Below are 10,151 nucleotides of genomic sequence, written 5' to 3'. Positions count from 1 at the left end.
TAGCAAGTTGCAACCCTCGAAGTTTTTGGCTCCTTATTGACATTTTTCCAAGGCTCAACACATTTCTGCAACGATCATGGGCACTATGCTGAATGATTGCTCACCAATTCCCTTCATTATGGTTTTGGTGACCATGCTAGCCTGGTATGGATCCTAGCCTTCTTTATTGGAAACACTATCATCCCCAAGAATCAGAACATGAAGACAAAGACTCTTCGGTGAATATGCCCCAACGACGTGAGGGCGAACTCATCAGGATAAGTACAGTAAGATTTGCTGTGACCGTACCTATCGTACAAATAATCAAAGGGAATATATGACTCCTTCAAACAGGTTAAGTCTGGATTCTTCTTTAGACCCATCATCTTGAGAAAACCTCTACTTTTGCGGTTTTCTAGCATTAACAAACCCGGAGTTTCCCATGGTGTACCCGTCAGTCCTCATATTTCCTCTAGCAAGGGTGTCATCTCAATCTCCCCAAAGCGAAACACAGGCCTATCGCAATCCCAAAACAGGGTAGCAGCTTCAATAATCTTGTTGTTAGGTTGGATCTCCAGGAGGGAAGGTATACTTTCTAGGTATTTTCGGACAAGTGTCTGATCACTGGAATGAAGATCTCTCCACCAGCTTAGCAATCTTGGGTGGATGTTGGTTACCATGCCGAATCTGGGGACTTCGTACCTCATTTTCTGCAAGACAAAAGTGTTAGGCCCTTACCCCCACCAGACTTGACTATTAAATATCAATAATCAGCATAAGAAGCATTTAGTTCTCCAAATAAATGCACAGAACGTGGTAGTATCTGTTTGGATTTCAAGGAAACCCAGTGGACTTTGGACAAGGCTATCTTAAAGAGTCATTATGCGGACAACATAACTGACTCGGCTCGGTTTGACAATGATGCATGCACAATTAAATAGAGTAGGGTTTCTATGGGGTATTAGACTGGTACCCTTGAGCAGACAACTCAAGAGGGAAAGGCACGGAACCGTCGACTACACCGTTGATCGACTGGTTTTACCGCAAATATGCCTTTACCGGATTTAAGGGGTGATAATATCGGAAGGGTGCAACCACTCATTATAAGCGTTGCTATGGTATTTTGTTTGGCACGAGTGGAATATGATGTTGAATATGCAGTTACAATAATTAAACAAGTTGTCACGTATTTGCACCTTCATAAAGTAATAATTACAGAAATTCCTCAGAATTTACAATGGTAATGAAGGAAAGCAGTAAAGAAATAAAGGAAAGAAACAAAGAGCCAAGTCAGTTTCGTAGTAGAAGAAGGGAAATAAATATTTAATGGCATTAAATAAAGACATGTAAAGTAGCATAAAGTCACAAATAACATGAAATGGTAAAAGCCAAAAAGGTATCCCTAGCAGAGTCGCCATGTTGTCGCGCCCCCTTTTTCTCGCGAAATAGGGTTTAGGACATTTGGGAGGACAACTCGTTCCCCTTCGGTAATTGGGTTTGAATTGGAGAGTCGCCACCTAATGATTAAAGTGCATTAGGACACTAGGAAGGAATTGATCTAGAAAACCAGAGTTTGGGTAAGGGCCAGAAATTATCCCGAGGGGAAGGTGTTAGGCACCCCTCAGGATCTACTAGTGTGGTTCCCGGCCATGCTACAATTGTGACTTTAAGTACAAGTAACAAGTAAGCAAATAAAGGTTTCAAATATGAGGGGTTGTCACACTATGGCTGCAAATAAATTAAAGTTTGAAGAAACAAAGAAAGAAAATTTTTTGAGGAAATAGTTTGAAAATTCTGAAAAGTAATAAAATAAACAAGTAAAGGGAAGGGGGTCCTAGGTTTACAAATAATATGGATCATATCAATGCAATACCCGGTAATAACTCCTCAGAAGAGGGGTTACACGTGGTATTAGCGCACCGGTCATCATATCCATATCTACCATTTCCCACCCCGTTAAGGTATTAAAACGCAGAATAGTTTCGTTACTTATTGCATGCTCTTACCCGTCCCAATCCTATCAGTCTCGGAGGCATTTGGTACTACTAGTCCTAAAGGGAAGGGAGATTGGGCTTTTATGGTTTAAAGGACAAAATCTAGGGCGACAAACAAAACACATAGAGCAGATATGGAAAACATATAACAGTTAAAGGCTCAAACAGGCCTCCTCAACTTAAAGACATATTGTTTAGCATGTCTTGCATGTAGTGGTTATGGTCTGAATTAAACTTAAAAACATTAAAGCAGGCTGATTTATCACATATTTTCAGATAAGAAGTTCGAATTAGGCCTGCCCGTTGGTTGTAATTATCAAAGACTGGTATAGTTATAACCTTTACCCTAAAGCTTGCCTAGGTGAAACGTATAGGCATGATATCTATGCATAAAAGAAATATACTGATTTTAAAGAAAAGGACTTATTAATTGCAGGAACATAAGTTCTGCAAATATTAAACAACGTTACTACTGCTTTTTAGACTTATAAGCGAGATAGATAATTCAGATTCGGTTGATTGCTCCTATAGGCATGCTTTCTAAGCGTTATTGATTTAAAAATGTTTATAGTCAAAATAAAAATGCAGGAGTCCTATAGGCATGATATCTAAAATGTTGTTTGTTATTAAAACCTGTGAACACGTTTGCCTAGTGATAGATGCATATGCAGAATTCAAGAAGTCCTATAGACAGGTTATCTATATGATATGCAGCGTTATGAAATGCAGAACCTATAGACATGTTTTCTAGATAATACAGAAATGCAGATAGACATGGTTTCTATATGAAAATGCAGGACCTGTAAACATAATTTCTATATGAAAATGCAGAACCTATAAACAGGATTTCTATATGAAAATGCAGAACCTATAAACAGGATTTCTATATGAAAATGCAAAACCTATAAACAGGATTTCTATATGAAAATACAGAACCTATAAACAGGATTTCTATATGAAAACACAGAAGTGAAAGCAGGACATGATTGCAGAAGTATAATAAATACCTATGAACATGATATCTACCCCTTTTGCATGCATGATTTACCCTCCCCTTTTCACTTAAACCCCATAAGTTATTACAAATTATTACAGCCCCAGAATGAATAAGAAAAGCAACATTACATCAGAAATTAAAGTACAACCAAAGGGAGCCTAATTCAGACTCCAGGTCTGAACTATGAAATGAACCAACTCCAAAGATCAAATTTCCAAAGCCTTTCTCCTATTTGGGATGTGTGAGAGTTCCCTCAGAGTCTCAAGTGGACTCCGGGTAGTGCTTACACCCAAATATATTGCAGAATTGAGTTATAGTGCAGTGTGGACCAACTCTTGAATGTCCAAGTTCAGAGGGAACTCAAGGTCCCAAAGTAAGGCTCATAGGAGGGGGTCAGAACTTAGAATCTAAGAGAGAGTGTAAGTGCAGAAAGGGGATTCTGGGGGAAAGCCAAGACAAGCTAGTGGTCATACCTAGCAATTATAGTGCCGGCACACCCCAACCACCCTGTTAGCCACATTGTTTGGGAGTTAGGATCCCTTAAGGGATTAAGTGCAGACATGAGCAACAACTTGGATGTTGCCATGTTCTGAACTTCAACTCAAACACATAGAAGGGAACAGGGGTGCAGAGATTCACAGTAGAAATATATATGCTAATTAACATTAAACATAGGCAGTAAAGCAAACAGGTGTGTAGAAGCTGTAAAATAAACACATTGGGATGAGGCTGAAAATCAAACTAGAACATACCGGTTTAAAAGAAACAAGAAAAGAAAGCAGTAGTCTTGTGAAGCCAAAGTGCAAGCAAATAGTCAGAATGCTATGATTAGAGAACTATGATACTTGAGTAGTATAAAAGTGTTAAATTGAGAGTGTGTTTAAAGTGTAGAAGGGTCGTGCCCTTTTATAGTGTAGAGGGCAAGCAGAATAAGGTAGGAGAATGATTTGAAAATCAATTACAAAAGTTTCCCTTTGATTAAGGGATTCTAATTTCAAATGGGTAAAAATAATTAAGGAAAGAGATTGATCAAAACCTTTTCCAAAGCAGTACAAGATGGGTAAATACACAGAGATTTATTTAAAGAAAAATCTGGCAGCACACGATTTGTGCAAGTAAGGAAAAGAAAATTAGTTAACAGCCAAGAAATCAAAATTGAAGGTTTTGTACGAATGAACCAAGTCAGGAAAAGTGAGGAAAGGTTTTACTTAAGGAAAATCAGTAACAATCAATAAAACCTAAAATAAAAAGATTCTGAATCAATCATAAGTTGGAAAGCCTTTTGATGAAAGGTTCAACACACATATAAAGCATACAGACATGCTTAAAAAAGAAAGAACTGTCATGCTATTCAGAAGAGTCTAGCATAGAAGAGTCTAAAAGTTCAAAGTCGTTAACAAAGAAATTTAAACTTAGTTCATAGACTCAGAATGAGTCTAAAAGAGTCAAGGGTTCCAAAATAGAACCCTAGTCCAAATACAAGATCACCATCGTCAAAACCCCCAAATTCTAGGGTTCCTACTTCGAATCAGATACAGAGACGAGGAGGTAAGTAATTGAAACAGGCTCAGAGATCTTTTTCAGAGACTCATGAGAAAACAAACAGATACAATAGTAAGTTTGAAGCAAACAAAGTGAAGAAACTGATTTGAAGCATCTGTTTAAGAAAAAACCTGGGGCTTAAACAAGTTCAGAAGAGAAAAGAGGTAGAATAATACTTAAAAAAATAGTAGAGGAAACATGTGTAAAGGGAACTCAAACAAAGGTCCAGTAAAGGCAACAAAGAACTTAAGAATTTAGTAGAAAATACATACAGTAGAAGAACACAAAATACCAGAAAAGCATATCAACAAGACATATAGGAAAAACACAGCAGGGTGAACATGTGAGCATGGTGTAGAAACACAGTAGAAAGACAAGGCACAGAAGAAAATATATAGTAGAAAAACATAATAAAGCAGTAGAAGCACATGCGTGACAAATACTCACAAAGAAAAAGGAAAAGAAAAGCCGGAGAAACATTTTGAACTTTTCAGAAACCCTAAATAGAAAAGAAGTAATTTTTTGAAAGAAAAATTGGGGAAATCGTTTAAGAACTCAAGTAAAGCACAAATATATAACAAATCTAAGAAAAATCAGAGAAAACCTCGAATAGCTAGGGTTTCAGAGGAACCCTAAACGAGAAAGGCTTGGAAAAAGGTCTGATCTTGAGTCGGATGAGTCAGAAATAGGCTCATAATGCTTGGATATATCGGAGCAAGGCAGGAGAGGCCATAGAAGCTTGAATCGGAGAAGATCTGAACGGACACCATCGAGGTCAGACCTCGAAACTTCGAGCACCAAGCGTTCAAGAGCGGAGGGAGGTAAGTATAGGCCATCAATGGCCTGAGAGGCCATGGATTCCGGTGAGATTGAGGTTGAAAATGGTAGAAGACGATTAGGGTTTCAGGAACCTTCGAGGGAGTTTGAGAGAGTTTGAGGGTATTCAGAGGCGGCTGATAGAAAGAAAATGAGGTAGGGTTAGGGGTGTGGGCGGATTAAAAAAGGAAAGGGGAATTCGTGGCCATTGATCAAAATGATCAACGACCTGGATTAAAAAGGGAGTCGGGCGGGTTGGATAAATGGGTCAGGTGTCGAGTTAAATAGAAATTGGGCCAGTCCATTTGGGATTCAAAATTGGGTCAATTAGGGGGATCAATTTGGGCTATAATTGAAATGGAATAGGGCCAGATTTTAAATAGCCAGTTGTTCCCCTTTTATTTTAAAGAAATTAAAAAAATGACTTCTACAAATAAATTAAAAGTACTAAGTCAATTAATAATATATAAATATTAATTTAAAAATATTGGAACCAATTTCATTATTATAAAATGCTATTAATCTTAAAATAGGCTAAAATTGCAATTATATGCAATTTAGCTTTTAAAATACCAAATAAATTTGTAAAAAATGTATAAAAATTACCTTAGCTATATTTTGGTATAAATATGAGAATAAAGTAAGTTATTCACCAAATGATAATTTTGGGAATAATTATTGGTTTTTGTACTGCTAAAATGGGCAACAAATTGATTTAAAAATCTTTTAGAAATTAGTAAAATATTGAAACACTTGGACATACTTATATATTTATATATATGCTATTTTGAGAGTATTGTGCATATGAAAATATACAGGGAAAAATTGGATATCAACATAGGGGCCTCTCATGGTGGGGAAGATGTGCTCGAAGACTTCTTCGCTTATGTTGATGAAGACATTGATCTCGACGCTCCCGTTGCTCTCGCTGAGGGGGAGAGGATTCAGAAGCAGGTGATACTCTTGACATATTATTTGCGCTTTAAATCTTTGTTCTTGACTTTCTAACTTTTCTATGTTGTTGCAGGCTAAGAAAATGTACGACCATGCCGTTTATAGGCTTCAAGATGAGCTTTCATGCTGCGGGAAGGAGCTCGAGAATATCACCTCAGTGCTGAAGGAGTCGGAGGCCTCCTCTGCCCGAAAGGGGGAGGAGTTGAGCTGACTTCGGGCGAATTTGGAAGGAGTGCGCCAGGAAAGGGCTGGCCTCGTTGAGCAGGTAACATGGCATCCATGAACTCACCTTTTTGTTCTTATAATTCAACACTCACCAACTTGTTTTGACTTTGCAGATTGGGTAAAAGGATGCCCTGGTAGGGCAACTTCAGGAAGAGGTTGCAGCCAAGAATGCGGAGATCCTCGAGCTGAGGGGGCAAAATGAGGCCGTGACCTCGGAGAGAGACCTTTTGTGGACGGAGTTGGCATCGATTCAGGGTCTTCTTCAGAGTTGTCATAAGGAGCCCGCTGCACTATCCGTAGCCAAGTCTGAGGCCGAAGAAAATGCGTCTTCATACATGAAAGATGCCGTTACTATAAATGATCGGGCCAAAGAGATTTCAGAGAAGGCCCAGCAGAAGCTGACTCGGGTCGTTGCTTACGCCCGTTCGCAGGCAAGGGGGGAGGCTCTCGAGGAATCAAGCGCCAAAGGCGCCGATATCTCAGTTGAGATTGAGGAAGCCCGAATCTTGGAGGAAGAATCGACATTTTCGACCACATCGGACGAGGGTTCCGGAGATGATCCAGAGAGTAGTGAGGGTGAAGAATAGACTTATATCGTCTTCCCCTTTTTTATTTTTTGTTTAAGAATTTCCCGGAGGAAAGGCTTTGTAAAGACACCCCTTGTAAATATATTTTTGGTAATTGATAACTAGGGATTTTGCTACATTTTATACTCCTTCTTGCTTAAGTTTTGATTAGAAATGTGTACAAAATAGTCCCAAAGGCTCACAAGTTGTGCTTGATTGTAGGTTTGATCAACAAAGTGACAAGATGTCAAAGATCATCTCAAAAGGAGTGAAACTTGCACAAGTATCAAGGCAAGACAAAGTTCAGGCAAAACAAGGCCAATGCGGCCGCACACCATTCTGTGCGGTCCGTACAAATGAGGTTCAGAGAGTATGCAACTCAGGCAATGGCGTATGGGATTTAATGCGATCCGCACTGAAGTTACTGCGGCCGCACTAGATTTAGTGCGGTCCGCACAACCAAGGATCAGAGAGTTGCTATTTTTGAGATTGAAGCCAATGTGGTCCACGCTCCATTTCATGCGGATTGCACTAGAGGCCATCGTGGCTGCAGTCCATCCTGTGCGGTACGCATTGCCCCAGTTCAGAGAGTTCGATTTTCAAGTCTAGAGCCTTAGTGTGGCCGCACGTGATTTTGTGCGGTCTGTACTAGCCCTGCAGTGGTATTTTTGTCCAGATTTTTCAGCTTAGTATAAATAGCTTCTTTTCCCATTTTTAGGTCATCAGATAGTTTTAGCTAAGAGTTGCGCTCGTGGGTTCAAATATTTTATCTATTTTGGGAAATTTTATCTACATTTCAACATTGAATCTTCTTGTTTATCTTAGTAATTAATTAATACGAGTTATTCTTCATCTATTTCTTGCTTTTCTTCTTTAATTATGAGTAGCTAAACCCATAAGCTAGGGTTGTGGCTCAACCGGAGTGTAGGTAATTGATGGGTCTTGTGTTTTAGGGCTAGATTGACTATGGGTGTTTGATATTTGGGCTAATTTCATGTTTAATTGCTGAGTTAGTGGTTGCAAACACTAGTTTGTGTTTAGTTGACTTGAGCTCTTCTTGAGAAAGAGAGCTTGAATCTCTGAAATTGGTCCAACAAGGAACTGGGGCGTACTCAAGAGATTGATAGCCCCAATTAAAGGGTTAAACCTCGAGAGAGTAATACCCGACTTGAACCTTGATTGCTGGTGCAAATTTGCATATCCAATTGGTCTTGAGAAAGTCAATTCGGGCAAAATCACTTGAACCATCGAGAGGTGTAGAGTGGGTAAATCGTGCAACGGTTATATCATACTTCCCAAATATGTCAATCATGCCTTAGACTCAAGTATCTGTCAATTGACCACCTAGGCGAAAGTCACTACCTTAGTGCCTTTTAAACCATTTGAACAAACCACAACATTTTATTCTTAGCTTATTCTAGTTTAATTTACCATTGTAGTTTGATAAAAGTAGAGGTAAAAAAAAAACCCAAAAATATTTAGAAGTGTAATTTGGAACACATGCTCAACTCTAAATTAGATATATACCCGACTCCAATATCTAGCTTTCTGTGGAAATCGATCCTGACCCTAAATCGGGTAAAAGCTGCTTTGACCCTCTCTCGCTACTCAATAGTAGTGCAGGGTAGGCCGCGATCACTTTTTGGCGCCGTTACCGGGGAGCTAGCGGTTTTGGCTATCCATGTAAATAGTTTTGTGTATTGTTCTTCTTTCCTTCTTTGTTACTAAGTTTTTGTGTCACAACTCAGGTACCAAATGGTAGCGAACAATGCAAATGACCCTCTTGGAAATGTGATTGCAGGGGGAGGAGGTAGATGATGTCGGAGATGATGAGGTGCCTCTTGTACCTCAAGGACAACGTAGAGGCCGCTAGGCTAATGCTAATGTTAATGACAATATTTCAGACCCTCCTCCGCCACCTCCAGAGTGGCTCCTGGAGTGCTTCCGGACCAAGGCTATGCAAGTGCTATTGTCCCACCCCGAATCCGGGGGGCAACTTTCAAATAACCAATGTGATGTTGACCTTACTAGAGTAACGCGGGTACTTCACGGGCGATGCAAATCAAAATGCTTAAAAACATCTCAAGGGGTTCGTGGATATATGTTGGGGGAGCAAGCAAACTAATATGTCCGAGGATGCTCTTAGGTTGAGACTCTTCCCATTCTCACTTAGAGGGAAGGCATTGGATTGGCTCGAGCGACTTCCCAGCCATTCCATCACTACTTGGGATGAGTTGGCGGACAAGTTCATTGCAAATTTTTTCTCTCCGGGGTATATGACTGCATTGAGAGATGAGATCTTGGCGTTCAAGCAAGAGCCCACGAAACCTTTGCATGAGATTTGGGAGTGTTATAGAACAGTGGTGAAGGAATGCCCCAACAATGATATGACTGAGGCGATGATCCAACAAACCTTCTACCGGGGCATTAATACAACAAACCAATGTATAGTGAACCAACTTGCTGGGGGCATGAAGCTGTCGTATGATGAGGCTTGTGACATTATTGACAAGATGGCTGACACTTCTTCCGCTTGGCAAAGTAGAGCCAATGTGCCCCAGGGTGACCCCACGGTTACCCATTTGCACAAGGAATTACATGATCATGGGCAGGCTAGAGCTGAGTTGACAACTACAATGAACCAACTAGCAAAGGCAAAGTTGCAACAAGTTCAAAATCCGTGCCAAGTGAATGCCATAGAGGGTGTTAACATGCTTGTCAATAAAAGAAGACAAAGAGGGAAACGGAACCGAGGGAATTCGGAGTAATTTGATAATAATTGTGGTGGATTTCAAAATGATGATTATGATGAACAAAGTGAAGAGGTGCAATACGTGAATAATTATCAAGGCCAAAGAGGCAATTCTTCCAACCAACAACAATGGAGACCCCAAGGCAATTGGGGAAATCAACAACAAGGCAATGCTAATTGGGGGAACAACAACCAAAGAAACAACTGGGAAAAATAGAACAACAATCAAACCAACCAAGAAAATTGGAACGGTAATAACAACAATTGGGGTGGTAATAACAATCAAGGTGGATGGAACAATGGAAACCAAGGAAACCGGGGGCAAG

The sequence above is a fragment of the Nicotiana sylvestris genome, chromosome 1 (assembly GCF_000393655.2).
Source record: "Nicotiana sylvestris chromosome 1, ASM39365v2, whole genome shotgun sequence".
Classification (NCBI taxonomy): Eukaryota; Viridiplantae; Streptophyta; class Magnoliopsida; order Solanales; family Solanaceae; genus Nicotiana; species Nicotiana sylvestris.
The sequence above is the reverse complement of the archived record's forward strand: the minus strand, read 5'-3'. Positions refer to the sequence as shown.